Below are 26387 nucleotides of genomic sequence, written 5' to 3' on the forward strand. Positions count from 1 at the left end.
TCTGAACATCTTTACAGCCATTGCTATACATAAACATGAAATAAACTAGAAAGGCTGCATCAGGACACCTGTAAAGTGTAATCTATATGAAATATATCAATATTCTCAGTCTAGCGGTCAAAGATTATAGTTTTCTGACTGCCTACCGCCATGTTGTGACGTCACGAAAATTACCGATGATTTTTCAGCTCCAATGGCCGATACCGATAATTCTTTCAAAGTGTTATATCGCCTCGATATTACCGGCGTACCGATAATCGGTCGGGCTCTAGTATATATTCCCTCTTTAGACATCTAGTAAAAATACCCGGCTTCCTGACACGCATGATATCTCCAGAATTGCTCTCCATCTGGGGATTTGGAAGTACACAATCATGGCCCTTGTGAGCTCCATCTCGCATTGCGTAGAGATGGAAGTTTATGCCATTTGATTAGTAGATCTGCTATTTTCTTTAAAAGAGTTTCATGCACTGCACAGCTCATAGATAAATTTAAAATCATCCCTCCATCCTCGATTTTCTAATATTATCATCTGAAATTCTGGGTTGGTGGATTGTACCAAGTTTTCATAGTGTTTTACCACATCATCTCCAAATTTGTAGCTGAGGGTTGGATTTGTTGAAGACGTCCGATCGAGGAACTCTGATATATGCTTTAAGAATCGATAATAGGATATTGGCAACCAATATATTGTGGTTTATGAAAACCCTTGCTCACCATTGCACTTTGCAGTTTCACAACAACGCAATTCCGCCGTCCAGATGCTGTATCACACATGACATGACATTTTGAAATTTTCCTATGCATCATATTCCTCTATCACCATATCTATCTATGGGACTATCGCCATACAGACGATGCTTAGTACATCTTCATCTGCCAGAAATTAAGCATGAATATTGCTATAAAGTACTTGGTAAATTACACGGCTCACGTTTAGCATACAGCAGAACTCCGATTAACCGATATCTCGGGGATGTGATCTCAGTTATCTATCGTTTTAAAGGAATATAGATGGCGTTTTATTTGTCGGCAAAGTCAAACGAAAGGCATTGGCAAAGCAGGAATATGAAGGAGCCGTTGCAACTGTGAGTTTTGGTTTGCACGCGATGCTCTCTTTAACTAGTGCATGTGATGACCCGAGGCTTGGAAATTTTGTTTTCTACGTGTTATGTTTACGTATGTATCGACGCACGTATCTTCGCGGCTACCCAAAATACTGTATTCCTAACCTTTACTAACCTACGGAGCACTTACCAGGAGGCTTAAAAACATCAATCTACCACAAAACACATATAACTACACACCTGATACATTACTATAGATTAATGGCACACAGTATGAACTGTGGATCAACGGAGAGTTAAAAGGATAAACCACAAAATATAATTATAAAACAAAACGAAATATTATAATGAAGGTACTAGCAGTGTTGGGATGACTCGAGTCATGACTTGACTCGATTCAGACTTGAGTCAACTTTTCATATGACTTGACTTGACTCGAGTCACTTTAGAAAAATGGCTTGACTTGACTTGACTCGGAGCTTCAAAAATGTGCATTGACTCGTGACTCGGACCAAAATTTTCGAGTCAATTTCAAGTCATCTAGTAAACGGTGTCGAATATATCACTGTATTTTGTGTATGTTCGGACTGTTCGAGGTATGCCGGTGTTACTTGCGAGACCAACCAGTCATTCATGATTCTACGTTACAGTGATCCTCCTTTGTTGGATCACAAATAAATTGACCGCAAACTAAACAAGCACAGCCTACGTTGTCGAAGTAGTAGTAGTAGTAGTAGAAGATTGATCTAAATAGCAATGTGTTTCTGTTCCTTAGATGGCTCAATGCTTATGCTTAGCGATGCGCATTGCTCACATTTACCAATCCTCTTGTATGATTTAAATCGAACAAATATACTTTGTGCGTTTATATTCTCGTGGATGTGTAAATGGGTGTTGTTGGTTATTGTACCATATCAATTTGTTTTAACTTCTCGAAGCTTCGTAATAGGTCCTACACGACCTACAGTTTGGACGAAAATAACTGACTGTAGCATGTAGCTGTACAGATACTCACGTATTTTATTAGCAGTTTTACGTGTGCGTGTGCGATACAATGTCTTTTTGCATGTATATTTAACTAGATATTCGTTATTTGATTCAAGATAAATGACCAATTTATCTGTCTTTCACACATCTAGCAAAATGTGATGACTTTGAATCATCATTCATACATCTAAAATTCAAATTGACTTGAATTGTGACTTGACTCGTGACTTGACTTGACTTGACTCGACTTGACTCGAGTCACCTCCAAAAAACGAGTGACTTGACTTGACTCGAGTCACATTTGAAAATCGATTGACTTAACTTGACTCGAGCCAAAATCTGCAATGACTCGAGATGACTCGTGACTCGAAGGTTGTGACTTGATCCCAACACTGGGTACTAGTAATCGGTTTTATCGGCATCGGCTCAAGAAACGATATCGGCCTGGCTGTAAAGTCATGAATTATCCTTGTGGGCCGCAGTTTGCCCTGTCTAGACTAGGGCTACCATATATTTGTGAATCAAATTCTGGATACTCTTTAGCGCCCACTAGCAGATTTTAAAATGAGATATGACACATTGTCTGTCAATATGACGTCACACTAGCAAATAGGGTTGGGACTTCGGGATCAAATTTGCAATCCCGGGATCGGGATTTCCCGGGATTTTCGTTCCTCAATCCCGGGATTCCCCGGGATTAGAAAAGTAGTAAAATAGACATACAAGTTACACAAATAACATTTAGTCCTTGTGATATTGAATTGACGCAAAACATAAGAGCATCAAGAGTATCATCGTTTAGATCAGGGGTCCCAAACTCCAATTTTATCGCGGGCCAATTTCGTAGTTTTTAATGACGCGGCGGGCAGCAGCATCAAATAGGGGTATAATATGAATTTCCCAGTACGCCTTTTTTGTCGGACCTTGTAGATTGGCATTCCATACACATTGAGAATATGTAATACACTATTGTAATATTCACGGTTGCCACTTAAAAGTCATATTTTTCAATATTTTTTAAAAATATTGCTGTGCTTGGCATAATTTGGCGACATAAGGAGTTATATAGACAGTTAGAAACCATCGAGACGACAAATGCATCGTGTCATCGTAAAAGCTGTCGCATTATAATCTAGCAGCTAGTGGACGTTTGATGTGTGATAGCGATTCAGGTTTTTGGAGTGGTTTCAGAATGAAATTTCAAGTTCTCAAATCCGAAATCTGAAATTTTCGAGTTTAATATTGTCGAATGCTTGAAAAGTCAAAATGCCGACGTGGGCCGCAAAAACAGTTTCGGCGGGCCGCGTGTTTGAGGCCACTGTTCCAGACAATCAGCTGAGTTTGTGACACTGCTTTATTACCAAAATAAAAGATATCGCGCTACATAAGCCTTGGTAGATGCTGTTCACAAATCCCGGGATTTCATCGGGACCAATCCCGGGATCGGGATTGCTTCAAATCCCGGGATCCCGGGATCGGGATTTCCCGGGGTCCTAACGCTAGTAGCAAAGCTTTGCCCATCGACCAGAGGTGGTCACGATGTGGATCAGGAGGCGCTATAATGTCAGGTCGGTGCATTTATGTGGTTGTGTGTTGCAGCCAGGACCGAAACAACATTTTTCAGCGTAGAAATAAACACTGATCTTGAGTCCACCATTGGGTAATCGATGCAACTTTTTGGGGAATTACTATATTCATCCATTCTAATATAATTGAGATTACAATCAGACTTATTTCAGTAAATGATGTTTTTTTTATTAAATTTTGATTTATTGTTTTGCGAGGGCAGTGGTTCACATGTTAAAAGCAATGAATGTGACACGAAATCGTGCGCAGCGCGAAGAGAAACTTCAAGTGGCATAAATCTGTCCAAAAATAATATCGTTTATGTACATTGTACATTAACGAAACTATTTTGATCCTATTTCAAACGTTCAAAATTCCTGACATTTAGGCATATTTTGGAGTTTCCTCCCGAACGCAGTTTGAAGAGTGAAATTCTGGACATGTCCGGGAAATTCCGGACGTATGGCAACCCGAGTCTAGAGTATCATAATCAAGTGCATGTGAAGTAATTTACAAGAGAACGATATGCCTACAGGAGTAATACCATCTGCAGGGCAACTACGCAGGATTGGTTACTACCAGAGTGCGCGAAACACAAACCTTCAACGTTGCAGCAAACGTACCAGCGCAATCAAGTGTCACATTTAATCTTGAATATCAAGAGCTATTGAAAAGAAGGCTTGGAAAATACGAGCAAGTCTTATTTATCAATCCTGGTCAAGTAAGTACCTGGGACCAGCTTTTCACAATAATATCGGAAATATCGTAGTAGTTTTCATTCAATGACGTGCGGTGAGGTTCATGCCTGGTGAGGCACTGACCCCCGCAGCCCGCACACACATAGCCTACTCACACACATGTGAAGTACCTGATAAGTATACACAATGATGTGAATAACAACAGCAACAAGAGAAAGCGGGTATAGGCAAGAACGTTTTATCTGCACCATGTTAGTTCGTTGCAATTCTACAACACACAATTCGATTTTTCCGTAAGTGAAACATCCAGTTATTTGAAACAGATTGCTCAACGATGGATGAAAGGTAAAACGAAAACAAATATTTTATTTATGATCTTATGTCCGTTTTATATTCTGTATTGTTCTTTGCTTGTCCAATCTCTTCTTTTACAAGATCGAAATGGACACTCTATCAGCAAAACTACATATATGTCACTCACTAACATCAAATGGTAATGGTAAAAGACATCAGCCAGACAGTGAAAAATCAGCAGGGATTCATGTTTGGGGATAGAGATTGAATTAGAATAAGATTTGCAAGTACATAAAACCCAAAAGGTTAGCTGATTGAGATGACGACATGTTACTTTTAACACATTAGTAATCTTCACACGTCGGATATCTAGGCTACTCCTCGCCATCAGTTCCATGTAAGCGCGAAGCCGTGTCTTACAAGAGCCTAGAAGTGGGCCGTGAAATAGACATTTTGCAATTTTACTACTTTACTACTAGTTTACGACAACGTAAGCTGTAAGCTTCGATCACTCCGTTTATGGTCGATTGATTTGTGAGAGAACAATGGAGGTTCAGTGAAAAGCACGATCATTGAATGATTGGTTGCTCTCACGGGTTACAGCAGGGTTGTAACCAAGTCACATGGTTCCGAGTCACGAGTCAATCTTACTTTTGTGGTTTTGACTCGAGTCAAGTTGAGTCATTTTCAATTCATCACCGAGTCGAGTCCGAGTCCAAGTCACCGTTTACCGGGTCAAGTCCGAGTCATAGTGTTATGACTCGAGTCCAAGTCACAGTATTGAAGTCATGTTCATCCAATGTTTTCAATCCTGCTTGGGTGATATCGAATTCCTTGCTTGCCTAACATGCTTATTTTGTCCCTACCAGAGTCTTGGCGCATGTTTATTTAGGTAGATTACGGACAGTTCCTGGCCTCATTTACCGATGCTACAGATAGGCGAGACAGGCCGCCAATATGATAACTTTATCAAATATCTGTCTTGTCAGTCTGATACATCACAAATACAAGCATTCAGTTTTTATTACGACCACATCGACGACAGCACACAAATAGCTTATTGAGAACCAACGAATTCAAGTCTACATACTATCTGATGGAGAACCTACGAATTCACGTCGACAAATAAGGTGATAGAGAATCAACAGATGCAGGTTTATGTAGGGGTATTTTCACCAGGCTAGCATGCTGTAAAAGCGTGCATGTAGCTATGTGCAGTGACAAAAGACAGATACCTTTTGATATTACTAACGGTTTTCCCAATTGCATTACACAATACATCGCAATTACAGCATTGGAGAAATAATTGGGGCTGTTAAAAAACATTTTTTCCAATTTTCCGGCTACTTCTTAGAATTGTTAGATTACCTAAAAAACTCAAATTTGGCTCAATTCCGACCGGTAGAAAGTAATGCTCTGGGAGAAAATTTTGAATTGATTACGAATAGAGATTTTCAAATTTTACTGGCTACCTCATGATATTGTTAGATTGTATAAAGATATTATTCATAGCAAATTTGGCTCAATTCCAATAAAAACAAGCGAAGTTATCAGAGTAGGATATTTTGGATATGAAAAAATAGTCGGCTTACCACTAGTATGTAATAATGTATGTATGTATATAATATGAAATAATTTCTCAATAACAATACTCCATTAATTTTCAAATCCAGAATTTTCTCTTCTCATATCATTGATTCTACTTATTAAAATTTAACCAGATTCGGTGTTCTTTTAATGCAACATAACAATTTTATCAAGTAGCCATTAAGTAAAATAAAAAAGAAGTTATTTTTGAACAGCCCTACTGTACAAACATCACACAACATTAGCCATTCATTATTACTCACGTGCACAATGCACATACCTAATAAAACGTCAAATGGACGGAGGGTATTGTGTGTTTTCACAGACGGCAGATCAAATCAATGATGAGTTACACTTCAAAAATACCAGATCCTCACATATAATAAAGCGGCATGGCCTTAGAATAAATCCACATTTACTGAATACACTTTTCACTGGTGCACTAGATGCAGGAATTGACAAGCATTTTTGAACCTCACTGAAGAGCGTTGGATACTCATTCTTTCTAGTCGCCCAAAAATGCAAATAATCATCGCCTTCAAATCTACACATGAGCTTATCAGTCTCTTCCAAGTACTGGACCATCTGAGTCATTGCATTGGCTCTAATTGAACTTTGCTTCGATTCTTTGCTTGTATAATTGAAAAGTATTGAGTACGGTACTTTGATTGCGGAGGATTTACTACCTCTTCATCACTGGATGATTTTGTACAAGGCATTGCTACTATGTACCATTGTCTGTTATTTTTACGGTGGCCTATCTGATATCAGACTAGTGCAACGAAAGCATAGTGGTGACAAATAGCGATGTCGGCAGAATTCGTCTGATGCGCTGATCTAGCCATTACGATTCGCGATTTTTCTTCGTCTTCGAGTCATATAAAATAAGCCAAGTCAATGACTTGGGTCGAGTCATGCGTAATGACTCGAGTACAAGTCGAGTCAATCCAAATATTGACTCGAGTCGAGTCGAGTCATTTTCCCATTTCAAGAAAATGACTCGAGTCAAGTCGAGTCACAAAAAAATCGTGACTTGAGTCTGACTCGAGTCGAGTCATGACTCGAGTCATTACAACCCTGGGTTACACAAGCGTTTCGCGAGCAATCCGAACACATGCAAGAAAGCAAGTCACAGTGATTTTTATCGACACCGATTACTTGATGACTCGAAATTGACTCGTGAATTTTGCTCCGAGTCACGAGTCAATCCACATTTCTGCAGCGCCGAGTCAAGTCAAGTCAAGTCATTTTAGCAAAGTGACTCGAGTCAAGTCAAGTCATACGAAAAGGGTGACTCGAGTCTGACTCGAGTCAAGTCACGACTCAGTCATCTCAACACTGCTATTCAATTCACACAAAACAGTTGGTTTCCGAAATCGATAGCGCGTTTCACTGTGTTGCAATTGTCCGATTGTCAATTATGCCTCACTGGCTATTGTATCTCTCCGCTATAATTTTACGAAATAAAGCCTCATTTCACATTCCCTGACGATTTTGAGGGGGTTCCGCTTCTCTAAGATTGTTAATATTCCGATTTTCGGAATATGTGCCTTACCTGAGCCTCACCTCTCCTTTCGCGCTGTATTTGTGAACAATAAATATGAAAATTGGTGATGTTGGATGAAGAAATGTTAAAATTTAGTTATTCATGAACATCGACCGTAACATCGATGCTGAATCCAAAACTGTTATCCGTTCTTCAATCAGGTCTAGATTTTTGGCCAATTGCATTTGAATTTTCGAAAATTGCAGCTTTCAGCGTTATGCGATTAAGATTTTTGACGTCATAAATGGATTGGAAATGATGTTTTGATGAGAAGTTTAGAAAATATTTCAATTATGGCGAAGATCATCGCCTATTGCAGTGTTTCTCAAAGTGAGGGAAGCGAAGCCGCTGTTAATCGAAATTTTTTTCGCGCTTGGCGCGAAATACGTCCAGCTGATGGTATTTTTATCGTCTATTGTCTATGGTCCGAATTTATTATTTGAGAATTCTCTCATCAATAGCCATAACCTTCGATGCCATCAAACTATCCGTTGCATTGCTAGCAATCTGATTTCATTCTTTAATATTTCGTAATATCACGAGAAGGGGGCGCGAAATTTTTCGCTACCAAAAAGGGGAGCTTGTCTAAAAAAAGTTTGAGAACCACTGTTCTATAGCATAATGTAAAGAAGTTTCAGGATTGATATCAGCGTCGGGCATAGGTTGCAGAACTGTGAACTGATCAAAGTCGAAGGTTTCACTTCACACACGCGTGCAGTAGAAACATGACCATCGGCAGCTTTTCGAGTAGTCATTTTAAATTTCCCCGGAAAGCATAAAAGTCCTGATTACGAAGCACAGGTCAAAGAACTGCTTGAAAGAGTTCAATCCCTTGGAGCCCTGATGTCGGTGAAAATGCATCTTCTGACTTGTCATTAGAATTACTTTCCAGTCAACTGTGGTGATTACAGCGAATAAAAAGGAGAGAGATTGCACACCAAGACTTTCGCCGGATGGAAGAAAGGTATCAAGGATACAGGGACTTGAACATGTCAGCAGATTACCGTCGTTGCTTTAATAGAGATCCACATAAATTTTTGACTGGACATTTATTGTCAGCATAAATCATTTATATCATATCTTGTTATCGTATTCATCGTTGGAATATCTGTATTAGTATCAGTTTGTTTTATCATCATGCTCCGCACAACGATTTGTTAGCTCAGCTACTTTGAAACGTTTGCATTTCACTCTTCCCACATTGATGTTGACTAGGATTTCGTATTCTAAATATTTGAAGAGCTTCTTGGAGGTACAGAACTTCAATATACAATTAAATAGTATATTCATATTGAAATGAACCCGAATATTTTCGGCTGACACTCGTCAGGGGTAATCGTCAGCAACTAGTAGAGAATTGGAAAGAACATTGTATATCAACAATCGTATCACAAAATATGACGTCACCAGCATGAAATTTCGAATGAGAGAGCGTTCAATGTACTATTTTTACGTGGTACACGAACTCCTTTTGTTGACAGAGTTTTGGTTGGTGTATTTTGATAAAAGTTGATTCCAAGGCACACAAATGGAATTGTGAACGGCCTCGCCCTACGATTCGAAATCGGTCGTCTCGATAATTATTCGCACAAATCGGATTATCCAACAGATGTTTGCCGATGCCATTAATTCTGAAAATGCATTTTCTGACTTGTCATTAGAATTACTTTCCAGTCAACTGTGGTGATTACAGCGAATAAAAAGGAGAGAGATTTCACACCAAGACTTTCGCCGGATGGAAGAAAGGTTTCAAGTATACAGGGACTTGAACATGTCAGCAGATTACCGTCGTTGCTTGAATAGAGATCCACATAAATTTTTGACTGGACATTTATTGTCAGCATAAATCATTTATATCATATCTTGTTATCGTATTCATCGTTGGAATATCTGTATTAGTATCAGTTTATTTTATCATCATGCTCCGCACAACGATTTGTTAGTTCAGCTACTTTGAAACGTTTGCATTTCACTCTTCCCACATTGATGTTGACTCATGTCGTACACCATGTAAAGGTAATTTGTAGCTTTGCAATACGTGTTACGTATGCTGGTATACGACCAATCGAAATTTCAAGGTTTCCACGATGAAAAAGCTATCGAAATATGATTTTCGTTGAAATTCACTCTTATTGACATGGAGCGTACGATTTCAGTGGGCTACTCGAAAAAAAATCACCTTTTACTACTCGACTCGAATTATTAGAATTAATACTCGAATCATTGTGCCCAGCCTTAGCAGCGTCTCCAGTGAAAGTTGCCATTATATGAGTCTGTCAGTTCCTAACTCTCTCTGTGTAAGTAAATGAGCGGCGCTTTTCATTAACAAACTTTATAAATTAATAAACGCGCCATGATAGTCTATTTCACTTTCAGGTACGAACTTTAACGCAGCGCTTCTTAAGGCTGTTAATGTTCTGGGGACGTCGGAACGCAGAAGTGACGTATTGACGACCATTATTGCCCTGACCGACGGTGCCCCGACTGTGGGAGTCATAAGTGAATCGGTATAAGGAAAAATGTCAAGGCGCGCATCAATGGAACTCTCACATTGTTTTGCATCGGCTTCGGAAACGATTTGAATCACGATTTTCTCAAAAAGCTGTCCAATGACAATGACGGCATCGCCAGGTAAATTACCGGCGTGAAATATCCGCAACATAACCTAGCGATCGTCAATATCAATATAATACTCAGGTTCGAGAAATATTGGCCGTGGGTGTATACCAGGAGTTGGCAATTATTTTTAGAGGCGGGCCGAATGAGAGGCAAAAATAGGTCGGCGGACCGAGCCAAAAGTTTAAACTATATTCTGTGGCGTGGTGCATTTTATTTCTAAATATACAACGGTGAATTGCATTGTCAACACAAGTTACCAAGTGGATGTATTAAAATTAGGCGATGAGAAAGTAAGGGTTAATTTACATAGGCCCGGGGTGTCAACCTCAAATTGCGTCGCGGGCCGGATTCAAGCCTTCAACTCGCTCGCTGGCGGGACCTGTCAACTGATTCCAAAATGTTTCCTCGTGCTCTTGCTTTTCACATGAATACCTGGGAAGCATATTAAGATAATACACGGATCATAGGGTGTTTAAAGTAGCAAGTCGCAACACCTTTGTTCGCGAATAATGGAATTAGCCAAAACGCGATGGTTGTCTGGTTGAAGCGCTAAAACAGTGGCATCTACGACCATGTGAGTTGGCATATTCTATTCTCCCTTTGATTTAGTCGTAATCTGGCGTTAGCCTTGCATGTGCGTTGTGAGGAATACAAGTTATTGGAAACGCAGACGTTGGACTTTTGGTAGATTATTATTAAACCACGAGTACGGTTTCTCTCATGTCTGGGGATCAATTTTGGGTCGGAAGTGACACAGCAGTGCGACCATAGATATTTCAATTATATATTTGCGGAACATATTTTCCATGTAAACTGCATATAACGGTTCCGCATTGGCGTTCCCTCCTGTGAATACCTACTTTTTGGTCTACATTTCTATAAAACTATGAACTATATGTATGGTGCACTTTTTGCCTTATTGAGGTTGGATGTCAATTTCCCCGACATAGTCGCGTAGTTATAATGGGCCCTATGAACTTGGAAGTATTTCCTGCAAAAAATCTCAACATTTTTACAAATGGGCTAGAAAATATAAGAAGTTATCAATCTGCTCAGAATTGCTTCGCGGGCCGGATGAAATCGTCTGGCGGCCGCGGTTACGGCCTGCGGGCCGTATGTTTGACAACCCTGACATAGGCTATAAATAATCACCTTACAATGTACGCAGATGAATAATCAGGCTTAAAAGTAAACGTATTTACGGTTCAGTTTATGCAGCCTATGGTTCTAGTTTTAACATTCGTATTCAAAAGTAGATTTTAGGTTATAAATTCCAGGATACTTTTCGCGGGCCAGTACGAATCGCGTCGCGGGCCGCACTTTGTCCAGGTCTGGTATACACAATAGCGAGCATTATCCACAACTGCAACACCAGTGGGTTGCGGGCTCGAGTCCGACCGGGGTCGACTCTAGACCTACCCAAGTGTTGTAGGTTTATCTAGGCTCCTCCTCGCCATATCATCCACGTAGGGGTCTTATAAAAGCCTATAAGTGGGTTGTGCTACAAGTCGGTAGCTACGGAATAAAATTGACGAAAATTGGCCAGGTGTAAATGACCAATTGACCATATAGCAGCCGACAAATACAATAATTACCACGAACAAACAGATAGCGAACATCGTGGGATGGGGAGTAGCAATTCAAACTATTCTTTTCGCTGTCTTGTATAACTTCGAATGTAATTACGCATATATGATAGCCTAGTCACTGCGAATAAGCGGGGGACTGAAAGGTACCATTGATCGAGCCTGCAGGTAAAGAGGATGTGAGGTGTGTCCTATATGACGGTACCTGGAAAAACGAGGTCGCGTCAGCAAGCGAATATGCGACCGGTTTTGATGTATGGACCTGTGCTCAACTATTAAGTAAAATGAAAGTATTGTCGTGTTTGCGATATCACTTAAAAAAAGTATTCAGATGAAAAAGAATTGAAAAAATGGAAAGACGAACATGAGCCAACTTATCAAAAAAAAAACGCTGATGGAACCATCTGGAAATCCAGTAGGACAACTAATATAGAGTAAAGTTCCGTGGGAAAGCACCAAACCCAGGGATCGCTTTATGATTACAAAGGATATATAAATTAAATACCATTAACGATCAATATCTAGCCATTACTAATCCCAGTGAAGACTTGATTATGAGAGGATATCAAGAAATCTGTGTTGCTTGACTTTGTTGAAGCTATTTGTCCTATCAGCCATTGTTATTGCCCAACATCAACGGCATGAATCGGTTTTCATTTGATTCTCTGCTCATATGCTTGTCAAATGGTGCCGTCAACTGTTGACAATGCACACGAAAAGTCACGGAGATGATAAATTTAAAGTACAAAAATGAATCTGGTCCTGAAAGAAATTTAACCATGTATTGTACAATAATTTCCTGTCTCTGCTATTGTAGCATAGTAAGGAAAAAGAGTATAATATTATTTAGAAATTACCATGAAACTCAGTAATCAATTTGCGTCAAATTCAACACATTTGGGGATGCGCCCGAATCCCTCACACCCCCTCATACAGCACTGGATGTAGATATGCAATTGATAATTGTATCATCGACTTTACGAGGCATGTGTTCAGGCTTGCTGGATCGGAGCGCTCGCCCTCGGCATCACTAAACGACATTTGGTGATTCGAAATATAGCAATGTTCAGCCTATACATGTGGGTTGCTAATGAGATAGACAGTTATACACTAGGGATGGTGTGAACCTCAGAATGGTTCAGGTTCGTGTGAACGCCAACCTTATTGAAAGGTTCTCTGTGAACGCGAACGTGAACCTCATGACGTCACCTGACGTCATATTGCTACTTCCAACCCTACATTTCAGTGAAATGATATAATAATGTACGCCAGAGGATCTCAACCTCGTCGTCGTCGTCACATTGTCACGCACCCCCGCGGACCCTCAAAGATTTAGTTCAAATTAAGTTCTATTACCGTGCAACCATCATCTGTCCTATGCAAATATCAGCTGTAGGCTAGAGATGAACAGCAACAAAATTACCATTCTCGAAAATGGCATCGTAGTCTACTATCTATGTAGAAATTGGGAAGACTTTCAATATTTCAAAGCGAATTCTGCAGCTAAGTTCCTCGAAATACGCGATCGTGTCTGGGAAAACGCGCCTCCTATATTAGATATGAACGAGAGCCATCTCCACAAAGATCGGTGGTGGCGAATGTAATAATAACGCGCAACGCTTCCGACGAAAATTTTGGGTATGATCGTAACCTTTATGACATCAAAATTCAGAAACATATTTTTAGTGAACATATAACGTCGACCATTGTCATTTCTATCTCGCAGCTCCTCCTATTGCTATTCTGGGAAAGCCGTTATGCATATTACAGGAGAAAGTCAATTTTTGCAAACAAAATTTATCCAAACCCCCAAGAAAACATCTTTAAACGGTATTATTATGTATTAGCAGGCTATTGGCAATTAGGCAACAAAATGAGTTTGCGCAGTAAAATATTTCATCTCAGACGGCCATTCTGGTTATGTGAGTTACGAGAGTTTAGCAGTTATGAAGCGAAACTGTATCATGATTTCTCTAATTTAAAAAATTACAAATTAGTTTATTAACCATTTTGCAAATTATGAGGCTTCGCGCACCCCCTGAAAATGCTTCGCGGACCCACGGTTGGGAACCACTGATGTAGACGTACACGATACCTAGCGACGACTCGGGCCACAATGTCGCAATGCTGAAGTACATATTGAAGATATAAACATCGCCAAATGTATCAACTGGGGCAATCAAATGATATAAAAATCCCATAAAATCGATATCTTGCGTTGATTTTTCAACAATTTCGACAAGGATTTGCATGGCAATGTAAGCTTATACACCTTAACGGGCTAGGTCAGACCGGACAATGTATTTCAGCGTCCGAGTATTGCTATACGTAGATATTGAGCAGAGTGTAAAACGGGCTTCTGTACTTGCTACAGATATTACCCCGTTCATCTAGTTATACAGCAGTAGCCAACACCCCGATCGCACGGATTTGGTTTTTATGATACAATAAACATATGAAATAAATATTGACCCCGCGCGCCTGCTAGTTTATTTACATCAGACAACGATATCAATTTCATTGGTTGGTTTAAAAAGCATCATTCGGTTACTATCTACGTGTAGTGTATTTCACTCTTGATGTTGTGTGATTGCGGATTAAGCTCACAGCAGAGAGTCACTAAATATTCACAAATGGAAAGCTGGATATTTCGAGCTAACTTTTGTAACAAATCATGTAAAATTTTTGAGATTATCAAGGTGCATACTCGTTAAGTGTTGATTTAAAAAAATGCTGCCAGCGCCATGCATAGAGTGGCCCGCAGTTGAAATGCAATAAATGTCAACGAAAGATGTTATAATGACGCGAAAATTGTAATATATGAAAAAGGTTCACAGTGCAGAACCTACCAAGGTTCGTTTGTGAACGTGAACCTCTAAATTTCCGAGGCTCACACACATAACACAAACGTGAACCTCACGTTCACACCATCCCTATTATACACACATCAGAGGCTTATACTGTCCTATTATTCGTCAATTGGCACTCACGAAGAAATGTTTTATCATTAATGTATGCAGGATAAACTCGAGCCGTAATTCATTACAGGAAAATTTATCCGGACTCTGACGCAGATCTGCAACTGGAAGGCTTCTTCCAAGAAGTGGCCACGCCATTACTACTCAATGTTAATATCCGCTACATTGGTATGGACATCGAGTGCGTCAGCAATACCAAAGTCGATAAATACTTCAAGGGCTCCGAAATAATTGTTGTTGGGACCAAACTTGATCGTGAGTATAAAAATACGGACTGGAGTTGCAGGTCCATAAGAAAACTTTGTCACCCCCACCAAAACGCTGTCGTTAGGCGCCCACCGGGCAATCAACATTCAACTTCTGGGGACTTCAGCCCCCGCTAGCTACCTTTTTCTTCTACGGATAATTTGGTCACTATCCTTCATGCACACGATTCGCAAAATGACACACGGCCTTTTATTTAGTGAAGTAAAACCGGTATCACGCGGTTCACGAACGAGCAGGAGCAGGAACAGGCGTACGTGAGACTTATATATTTATTTAAATTGTCGTTTTACTACGCGAAATATATTAATATCATTGACATGTATTAGACAAAACAAAGAGAAAAAACTCCTTTCGTGAGACTCACGTGATTCCAAATTGGTATTTATTCACTAGCGCTTTTCTCTTCTCTGCGGTTACCATTTTACCACGGGTTCATATTATAGGGACATAACTATTCGGCGGCGGCCATTTCGGCTCCTGGAGATATCTAAGGTTTAGACTAGGGTTACCATATTTTTGTGAAACAAATTCTGGACACTCTTTAGCGCCCACTAGCGGATTTTAAAATGACCGTAAATATGACGTCACACTAGCAAAGCATTGTCCATCGACTGTATATACCAGGGGCGGCCAACCCTTTCGGCCAAATGGTCACATGAGATTCACGAACCATTGCGCGGGCCACTTGTAGTTAATAACCATGTGTTAGGTAACGGCGAAAACAATACTTATATTACTACGCGCCAAAATCGATTACAATTGCGTCATGAAAAGTCAGTGTGCAGTGCACTCAGGTCCCAACCGCTGCGAAAATTTCTAAAAGTTCATGAACGTATTCGGTCAATAATAATGTCACTTGCATATATTGCGGGTCGAATCTATATACCGCTAGGCTCATTTGACAAGGACCTGGTTAATCGGTTCTTGGGCACATTAATATCGAATATTTCGGGCTTCGGCAAGTATGCGTCTAACATTTTGCGCAAAGGTTTTATCGCCAGCGATCTTTTTGCCATTGCAGTCTAGAACATGTTGGACGACACGTTCTCTCATAATTTCGAATATAGTCAGACTCCATTCTGTATATTGGGCGTATTTTTAAATTTTACTCTTCAGGGGGGTACCAATACTAAAACATCAATATACAATTAAATAGTATATTCATATTGAAATGAACCCGAATATTTTCGGCTGACACTCGTCAGGGGTAATCGTCAGCAACTAGTAGAGAATTGGAAAGAACATTGTATATCAACAATCGTATCACAAAATATGACGTCACCAGCATGAAATTTCGAATGAGAGAGCGTTCAATGTACTATTTTTAGGTGATACACGAACTCCTTTTGTTGACAGAGTTTTGGTTGGTGTATTTTGATAAAAGTTGATTCCAAGGCACACAAATGGAATTGTGAACGGCCTCGACCTACGATTCGAAATCGGTCATCTCGATAATTATTCGCACAAATCGGATTATCCAACAGATGTTTGCCGATGGCAGAATTAATGGCTTTTGATCGATCAGCATCAATCTTGAGTGGATGAGTTAAGGGTGAGCTTTTCACATCGCGTGACGCACGTGTTCTGATAAATCTGGGGACATGTTGGTTTATGCGGTCCTGCAGACGTCTTGACGTTCTTCCCACGTAGCCACAATCACAGTGGCACCTATATTCGTACACTACATTACTTTGTTGAAGTGCAGGAAGCACGTCTTTGCGTGTTGAAGGGAGCAGTTGTGTTGTTGTAAAAATCACATTGGTTTTGACTGTATCGTAACATTTACCGACAGCAGAAATCAATTGTTTTTCAAAGCGGGTGGAAATGGGGCCAATCCAAGGTAGATGGATATAAACATCTTTTATTGTTCGTGCGGTGGGCTCTGTTCGTTTTTCTGCGTTGAATTGCGTTAATTTCCTCTCCATGCCGCGGCTGATGACGTGTTCAGGGTAACCGTTATCAAGTAAGATTTTTCGGATGTAGTCAAGTTCTAAACTCAGTTTGTTACCCGAACATATCATCAGCGCTCTATGCACGAGTGTGCCTATGAGGTTAATTTTTCTGCGCCGAGGACTAAATGAATTCCAGCGAAGGTATTGGCCTGTGAATGTCGGTTTTCTGAAAACAGACGTTTCAAATTTGTTGGTATTGCGCTTTTCAACTAATACGTCCAGAAATGATAATGAGTTATTGCGTTCTTTTTCTATTGTGAATTGCAAGGCCGGGTGAAGCGAGTTTAAGCGAATGAGAAATTGGTCACACTCCGATTCATTCCTGAAAATGACAAATGTATCATCTACGTATCGGCGGTACAATAGTGGTTTGGCGGACTCACGCTGGGACAGAAGCTCGCCCTCGTAATACCCTACGAAAATGTTGGCCAAAATAGGTCCCAGGGGACTACCCATGGCTAAGCCGTCTATTTGGCGAAACATGACCTCGTTAAAGCTAAATTCCACCGAGCAGGTTGCCGCTTGTAAAAGTTCCACAAAGACGTTACGCGGGATTGATGGTGGCGGTAACTTACCACCGTACAGCGCGTTGGCACAAATATCAATAGTCTCATGCAGCGGAACGTTCGTAAAAAGACTAGAGATATCAAACGAGCTCAGAAACACGTCTGGATTCGGCAAATCCAGGTTTCGTATTTCACCAGCGAACGTGAACGAATCGCGAACACATTCCGTGCCGTACAATTCCCGAACCGGTTCCAAAATGTCAATAAGGGTATACCTGCTCTCAAAGCTCGGTTATCAGATTTGGCGCATTCGTATTGTGGATGCCCGGTCGACAAGGCGGACTTCCTGATGAACAAAGAGTGTTTCCTAGCCATCAAAGCATTGCGATCCAACCCTGAAATTCACATCACCAAACCAGACAAAGGATCCGGTGTTGTCATTCTGAACAAAGCTGACTACATTTCGAAAATGGAATCAATATTGCATGACAAAACCAAATTTATCTCGCTTGGTTCGGTTTCGGAATTTGATAATACACCTAAAATTGAAAGACGACTGACCAACCGTTTGCTGACATTGAAGAAAAACGGTGTCCTAACGGCAGAAACATACAGCGCCATCAGACCGACGGGATCGCAAAGACCACGCATGTACGGACTGCCAAAAACTCACAAAGACAATGTCCCAGTGAGACCTATACTTTCCATGATCGGGTCTGCTCACCATCAGCTGGCAAAATGGCTTATTGACATTTTGGAACCGGTTCGGGAATTGTACGGCACGGAATGTGTTCGCGATTCGTTCACGTTCGCTGGTGAAATACGAAACCTGGATTTGCCGAATCCAGACGTGTTTCTGAGCTCGTTTGATATCTCTAGTCTTTTTACGAACGTTCCGCTGCATGAGACTATTGATATTTGTGCCAACGCGCTGTACGGTGGTAAGTTACCGCCACCATCAATCCCGCGTAACGTCTTTGTGGAACTTTTACAAGCGGCAACCTGCTCGGTGGAATTTAGCTTTAACGAGGTCATGTTTCGCCAAATAGACGGCTTAGCCATGGGTAGTCCCCTGGGACCTATTTTGGCCAACATTTTCGTAGGGTATTACGAGGGCGAGCTTCTGTCCCAGCGTGAGTCCGCCAAACCACTATTGTACCGCCGATACGTAGATGATACATTTGTCATTTTCAGGAATGAATCGGAGTGTGACCAATTTCTCATTCGCTTAAACTCGCTTCACCCGGCCTTGCAATTCACAATAGAAAAAAGAACGCAATAACTCATTATCATTTCTGGACGTATTAGTTGAAAAGCGCAATACCAACAAATTTGAAACGTCTGTTTTCAGAAAACCGACATTCACAGGCCAATACCTTCGCTGGAATTCATTTAGTCCTCGGCGCAGAAAAATTAACCTCATAGGCACACTCGTGCATAGAGCGCTGATGATATGTTCGGGTAACAAACTGAGTTTAGAACTTGACTACATCCGAAAAATCTTACTTGATAACGGTTACCCTGAACACGTCATCAGCCGCGGCATGGAGAGGAAATTAACGCAATTCAACGCAGAAAAACGAACAGAGCCCACCGCACGAACAATAAAAGATGTTTATATCCATCTACCTTGGATTGGCCCCATTTCCACCCGCTTTGAAAAACAATTGATTTCTGCTGTCGGTAAATGTTACGATACAGTCAAAACCAATGTGATTTTTACAACAACACAACTGCTCCCTTCAACACGCAAAGACGTGCTTCCTGCACTTCAACAAAGTAATGTAGTGTACGAATATAGGTGCCACTGTGATTGTGGCTACGTGGGAAGAACGTCAAGACGTCTGCAGGACCGCATAAACCAACATGTCCCCAGATTTATCAGAACACGTGCGTCACGCGATGTGAAAAGCTCACCCTTAACTCATCCACTCAAGATTGATGCTGATCGATCAAAAGCCATTAATTCTGCCATCGGCAAACATCTGTTGGATAATCCGATTTGTGCGAATAATTATCGAGATGACCGATTTCGAATCGTAGGTCGAGGCCGTTCACAATTCCATTTGTGTGCCTTGGAATCAACTTTTATCAAAATACACCAACCAAAACTCTGTCAACAAAAGGAGTTCGTGTATCACCTAAAAATAGTACATTGAACGCTCTCTCATTCGAAATTTCATGCTGGTGACGTCATATTTTGTGATACGATTGTTGATATACAATGTTCTTTCCAATTCTCTACTAGTTGCTGACGATTACCCCTGACGAGTGTCAGCCGAAAATATTCGGGTTCATTTCAATATGAATATACTATTTAATTGTATATTGAAGTTCTGTACCTCCAAGAAGCTCTTCAAATACTAAAACAAAGAAATCGAGTGACAATAAATCGCGAGAAGTTCTAAGAAAAATATCAAGTTAAATAAATTGGCCACGAAATATTATACTGTTTGGTCATATACGAAGATCTAGGGAAAATATGGCTGGCCACTAGCTGCGTCAATGAGTCGGGACTGATATTTTAGTCATCAGCATTACACATTCCGTGGTCAGACTAATCAAATTTTCAGTTTGGCTTGCCAGTTCACAATAAATTACCTGGCTAATTAATTTTTTGTGTTATAACTAATTTCGAGAATTAAGGTCGCGGGCCACTCAACAAAACCTTCTCGCGGGCCTATTGGCATGGTATACACTATACAGGAATGGAGTGGAACATAGGTCATGAATTAGGCCATCCGTAATGTGAGCTCTGGTGATTGCTACTTGCTAGGGTCTGAAATAGTATCCTCAACGGGCCGGATGAAATCAGTCAGTCAGTCTGACCAGTCAGGATCGTGTGTTGACAGTCCTGCTATACTGTTAGGTCGGTGCGGCTATTTGTACACGTGTTTTAATCAGGTCCGAAACAACATTTTTACTGCCCCCTTCCGCCCAAAAAAGCACTGATCTTGGGCCCACCATAGGGTAGTCGATGTGACATGTTGGGCACTTACTATATGCATTTGGCTGTTAAATTTTATGTTTGAATTCTGTCAATAATATTGATTCTTCCATATACTAGGCTACTATAAAATCCACCAGCAGGCTGCACAGCCGGTGATTTCCAACCTTTTATGGTAGCGACCTCATTTCCCACTTGAAAATGTTCCATGGCAAAGCTCAAAACTTGCTAAGCTGATTACTAAAAAAATTCAGCTTGCTCAAACTTACTCACGGCCTACATCGTCGCGATCCCCAGATAAAGGCGAACGACCCCAAGATTTGGAACCACTGTCTGTGACTGAAGCATCAATTCGGCCTGAACCAACTCTGAGAATATACCGGTAGCTTATAATTGCAATTGCAATTAGACTTATTTCAGTAAATGATGGTTATTTATATTTATTTTGATTGCATTTTTGGCGAGGGTGGTGTCTGGTGCCCATACTAATATCATTATACGTTGCATTAACTCGCGTGCGGCGCGAAAAACAATTTTGAATAGCATAAATCTGCTTGATAATAATATTGTTTATGTTGATTTACGAAAAACGTTTGAGCCTGCTTCAAGCCTTCAAAATTCCGGACATTTAGGCATAATTCAGAAATTCCTCCCGGGCGCTGATTTTTCAGTGAAATTCCGGACATGTCCGGGAAATTCCGGACGTATGGCAACCCTAGTTTAGACCAACTTGCGACTATAGAGTATGCGACTCTCATCTTGGGCGAAGGGTTTATCGACGCCAATCTTTTTGGCAGCACACTCCGCGGAGTCGCATTTTCGGCGATATTTCTTGTGTGTTGGTGTGTCCAGGCACTTGGGTATTGTTGAAATTTCACGCTACAATTACGATTAAATTAAAATAGGACTCCTTGATAAGTCTAAATTTCAACACCGTTTATGTCCTTTATGTTGCAATTTGAACACAATTCACCGGCGCTAATGAATTGGTATGGTATTCATGTTGATATGCCATTCGCAAAGCATACATGAGCGTTAAAAATACTCTATAATCGACCATGAATTGGTTTGGAATCTTGCATTCTGTATACCTAGTATACCTGTCACAGGAACCAATATCGAAGCGCAAGTTACGGGAACAAGCAAGGATGGTAAAGTCGAATACACTGCAGTTGGTCGAGACATTGAGAAGGATTTCAGTCATTCCGAAGAACATACAGGCCGTTTCAGCAACTTCATTGAGAGATTGTGGGCGTATTACACCATCAACGGATTGCTCGACAGATCCATACTGGTAGATACGCAGGTATGCTCTGGTATGAAAAATTATTGTCTACGCGATAGCAGGGTAAATTTGGTAAATTATTCTCTCGCAGATACATCGTGATTATATATAGTCCATACCCATTCTGGGTGTGGACTGTGGATGTATGCCCTGTTTTGACTATCATGATAACAATCAGAGGTGGTCATAGTAGTCAAGAAAGCTACTCAAGTAGAAGTTGAAGTAGCGACGAAAAATTTACTCAAGTACGATTAGAAGTACTTCTTCCATAAGCAACCTAAAACTACTTGAAGTAGAAGTAGAATTGGCTGACTTTAAAAGTACTCAAGTAAGTAAGTAGTTCTGAAAACGATCCTAATTCGCTCACATAGATTGTAAAAAGGTGCAAATTGAGCTATGCGATAGGTGACGAGCTTGATTCATATTGATGCATACCAGCAGGTATCCAATTGTCGATAGCATAAGTATTCGTCCACATAATGGAATGGAAATGATAGTATTGATATGGAAATGTGATGCTAATCCTCTATTTTCCCGAACTGCACGTTTTAGAAAATAGCCTGGTATGGCGCCATTCCCCATATTATAAGGCCCGTGGTTTGGTCGAAGAGCAATAAGGAGAGGTTGTATAGGATACGGTGTAAACACTTTGCGCGATTAGTAAATGTTAATAAAAATATGGTGGACCGTAAAAATGCCATATTGTGTAGCTTTATTTCCAGAAATTAAAGGCATTACTGTACTTGCTTTTATACTTCAACATGTATGTTATCCAGACAAAAGAACTGACAATAATTATAACTCAAAGTATATGATACTGGGAATTGAAAGTAAAATATGAATACTACTTCTAAAAGCAGAACATGTATTTCATGTTTTAGTCCAGGAAGTTTCAAAGGTGGTATGCTAAAACAGCTTTGAAACTAAAATAAAGTCAGAGTCCACTTTTCCAGATTTGGACACGCCATGGACATGCTAGATTACGATATGACAAGTAAATGCTAGATTGCGAAACATCAGTTTCAAACGTGATGATGAGCCATATATACTGTGATGAATTATTTGATATGAACGAAGGGCGACAATGTGGTGTGAACGGAACCACGTCAACCCTCTACCTAAATTATATTCACTGATACTTTCGTGAAATCATACTGGAGACTTCGTATCCAGCACTGCGCGCGAAGCGCGACGAAAATTCTGGGCTTTACTAAACTTTTATGAAAATTAAATGTTGATACTCCGTGAAAACAGCCCCAAAACTCCGCAGGCTATCTTCCTGATTGGAAGATTGAACTACTTCTACTTGACAAACTGAAAATAGCGAAAAGTAAGTAAGTAGATCACAAAATATTACGAAGTAGAAGCAGCGAAAATCAGATCTACTTGAGTAAGTACCAGAAGGAGAGGAAAACTACTTGAGTACCACGAAAAAGTAGAAATACTTCGTTACTGACCACCTCTGATAACAATACCATATACAGGGGTCGGCAACCCATGGCAGGCGTGCCAAAAGAGAAACGCGAGAATATTTTTTCATGGCTCGCCAAGCGATTCGAAGGACGCGACATAATATTGGAAGGTTTGTTGCAAAAAGTGAAACTGAAGTTTAAAAAATGTTAAATGATGACGTCACAGTGACTCGATCCCAACAACTATGGTTTTGTTAGCAAGCCGTTATGTTACACCACATCTGAATGCGGTCTTTTGCTACTGTACTTATAAACCAATATGCTCAACTTTTTTTAAATCAATTTTCCCTATAGAGTTTTCTTGAAATTTCGACCGAATGGAGGGAAACATATGCGTCACCCAGTTGATCTCATTTTAGAGCGCGGCTGATATCCGAGTGTAATAACATTCTGCGACCCAAGCCTCACACGTCGCAAGAAACGCATATAGCGAGGGTCGCCAACTCAAAATGACTCGCGGGTCACTTTTCAAATTTCGCAGAGACCGCGGACCACAAGAATGCAATATCGAGACATAGTAGGCCACAAAATTTAGCAACCACATTTTAACGTCAATACAACGCTGTGCTCTCGAACATGGGCCACTGGCATAGTTGCCCAACAAAAGAAATATTATTATAATTTTATACTACTGGCCAATACTAATACAACAACAATACAAAGTATCATGAAAATCACTTTTTTTTAAACTATGAGCTACGCATGATACCTGACTTTCCCTTTCAGCGACTATCAGGAATGAATATTGAGGCTAGGGAGACACTGTACTATATCAGAAAGACTATCATATCGCAATGTTTGATGTCGTGGGGAAGCCCCAAGCCGTTTTCCAAGTGTCTCGGTATTAACAGTGTCTGAGCCATTGCACTCCAAGGCAATATGACCATTCATATCAGCTGATTCTCCCTCCATGGGATTCTGTTGCCATCGCCGAAGCCGTTTCAGCTAGTGGGAAGTAGTGATGTTGAGCACAGGAGAATAGCTAACTTCGAACAATATTTAGAAATTGAAATCAATTTCAGCATTTCAAAATGCTTTACTCAAATCAGATAGTCATAATAATAAAAAAATTTGGCGATGCAAAATAAACATTGTGCCGATAGTCATTGGCGCTACGGGGGTCGTATGTAATACAAACGCATGAGACATATCCAACAGATTCCCGGAAACGCTCGATTCGCCTTGATCCGAGAAATCACGTTATTTGACACTGCGCATATTCTTCGAAAGGCTTTGAATGCACTACTGGACTAAAATTACACTTTTGTGCGCGTAAATCACAGCATAATTTCTGTAACTTCGACTCTTCATTTCAATCATCTTTACATCTGCTCTGCAACCCTTGCCTCTGCTGCAACTCTGCAAGCTGACATTTCCTGTATTGCATAGGAATACCAATTTGACTGTATTACTGGAATTTACTCCAATCTCACCATTTTCCTTAGGGGGGAGGTTGCTCCCCGGATTATATGTGTATATTTACCAGTTTTACTGTGAATAAAGAATATTATAATAATACAGGGGTGACCGCATTTTTCATGATCAAGGCATAGTGTCGTGACAATTGGGTGTGAGTATCTAATACTTAATCATAACGACCACAGTGGATACGGAAACGACCAAAGCAACCACATAAGTTCGATCGAAACGCGAAGAAAGTTTTGCGAGAAAGTAAGCTAGTATTGCGTGAATGAAACGATAGCTCCCCGCGGTCGCGTCACAAATTTATAGGCTACCTTACGCGACCAACACTTTATTAACCCCTCGCGTAACCGCTACTGCTGCCATCTTCAGGTAAGCGGCTGGAACGACTGTTATGTCAAAAATGTGAATGTCTGGCAAGCGAGTTGGTAATATTTTGAAATTTGGCACGCTGCATACGAAAGGTTGCCGACCCCTGCTTTAGTATATATGATTTAGCCTGCTCATCTCTCCTCATATTTCCTATGTAGGCGGAACGGAACATTATCACAGCTAAAGTTATCAGACTCGCGCTGACGTACAATTTTGTCACCCCGTTCACTTCGATGGTCGTGGTTTTACCGGAAAATGAAATAACTCCAACACCAGGTGATTATAGGCTATTATCAGGTGATTATACGCTCAGACCATAATTGCCAACCAAAATAGAGGATACAATACGAGCCTCAGAGAGCTGAAACAATTTGATTTGATACAACACACAACTCATTGTCCATAAGATAGAATGTAGTCATGCACCAAATTTGTCGACTACTATAGTTTAAACCAGGGGTGTCAAAAATCTGGCCCGCCAGATTATTCCATCAAAGACGTCATTCTGAGTAAAAGAAAAATTATTGTATTATCCAGCACATTTTTAACAGACGCTGATATTTTTAGTAATAAATGCTGCTTTGACGAAAACAATCCCTTAGGGAGCAAATGACGAACATGCGTTCATAAGCCATATAATAACCATCTGTAGGCAGTGATATGTTTTCACTCAATTCACCATTAGGAACAAGTCGGTGACATTGACACGATATTCTGAGAAAGCAAAGATGTGCACACCCAGTTCAGAGTTTTCTGAAAAAATTGACTAAATAATAGTCATGCACAGAGGCGGAAACGCTAATGCGAAACCATCGTATGAAAAATACATAGATCATATAATACCTAGGGGAGATGTGGTACCGATGGATCAAAAAATGCCAAATGATCTCTGGCCCTCAAATCTTCAGCCGAGAATAGCAGATCTTTTGCTGTCTCAACACTTCGATACAAGCTCTACCTATCGCGGACATTTACATGATTATCCGCCATTTCAAAAAACATTTATAAACGTTTAAAATTTGTTGCTCGAACGTGCCATCGGTCCCCACCCGGTGGGTCCAAAGGCACACGACCACGGGACCTATAAGACATACGCTCAAAAACTCAAATTTGTTAACTTGTTTTGTTGTGTACTATAAGCTAAGCTACAGCAAGCCAATGAAAAATCTTTCGTGGCGACCTTCAAGAATAAAATAGATTATATCAACTCAAATGTTGGCATAGAATCTTGTTTTG

General features: G+C 40.4%; 1 pseudogene across 1 annotated transcript in view; it reads left to right on the top strand.

Moving 5' to 3' along the window:
* The window catches only part of LOC145441742 (inter-alpha-trypsin inhibitor heavy chain H6-like), a 58649-nt pseudogene that overhangs the window by 12957 nt on the left and 19305 nt on the right, over positions 1 to 26387 (top strand). Inside the window, exons 3-9 of the transcript XR_013915883.1 lie at positions 1007 to 1088; positions 4174 to 4388; positions 9979 to 10042; positions 10106 to 10376; positions 14999 to 15183; positions 21710 to 21906; positions 25310 to 25427. The product of XR_013915883.1 is annotated as an inter-alpha-trypsin inhibitor heavy chain H6-like (transcript). The remainder of the gene's footprint in view (positions 1 to 1006; positions 1089 to 4173; positions 4389 to 9978; positions 10043 to 10105; positions 10377 to 14998; positions 15184 to 21709; positions 21907 to 25309; positions 25428 to 26387) is intronic.

This window comes from Botryllus schlosseri, chromosome 6 (assembly GCF_051294905.1).
Source record: "Botryllus schlosseri isolate E-star chromosome 6, Bs_hap1, whole genome shotgun sequence".
NCBI classification, from domain to species: domain Eukaryota; kingdom Metazoa; phylum Chordata; class Ascidiacea; order Stolidobranchia; family Styelidae; genus Botryllus; species Botryllus schlosseri.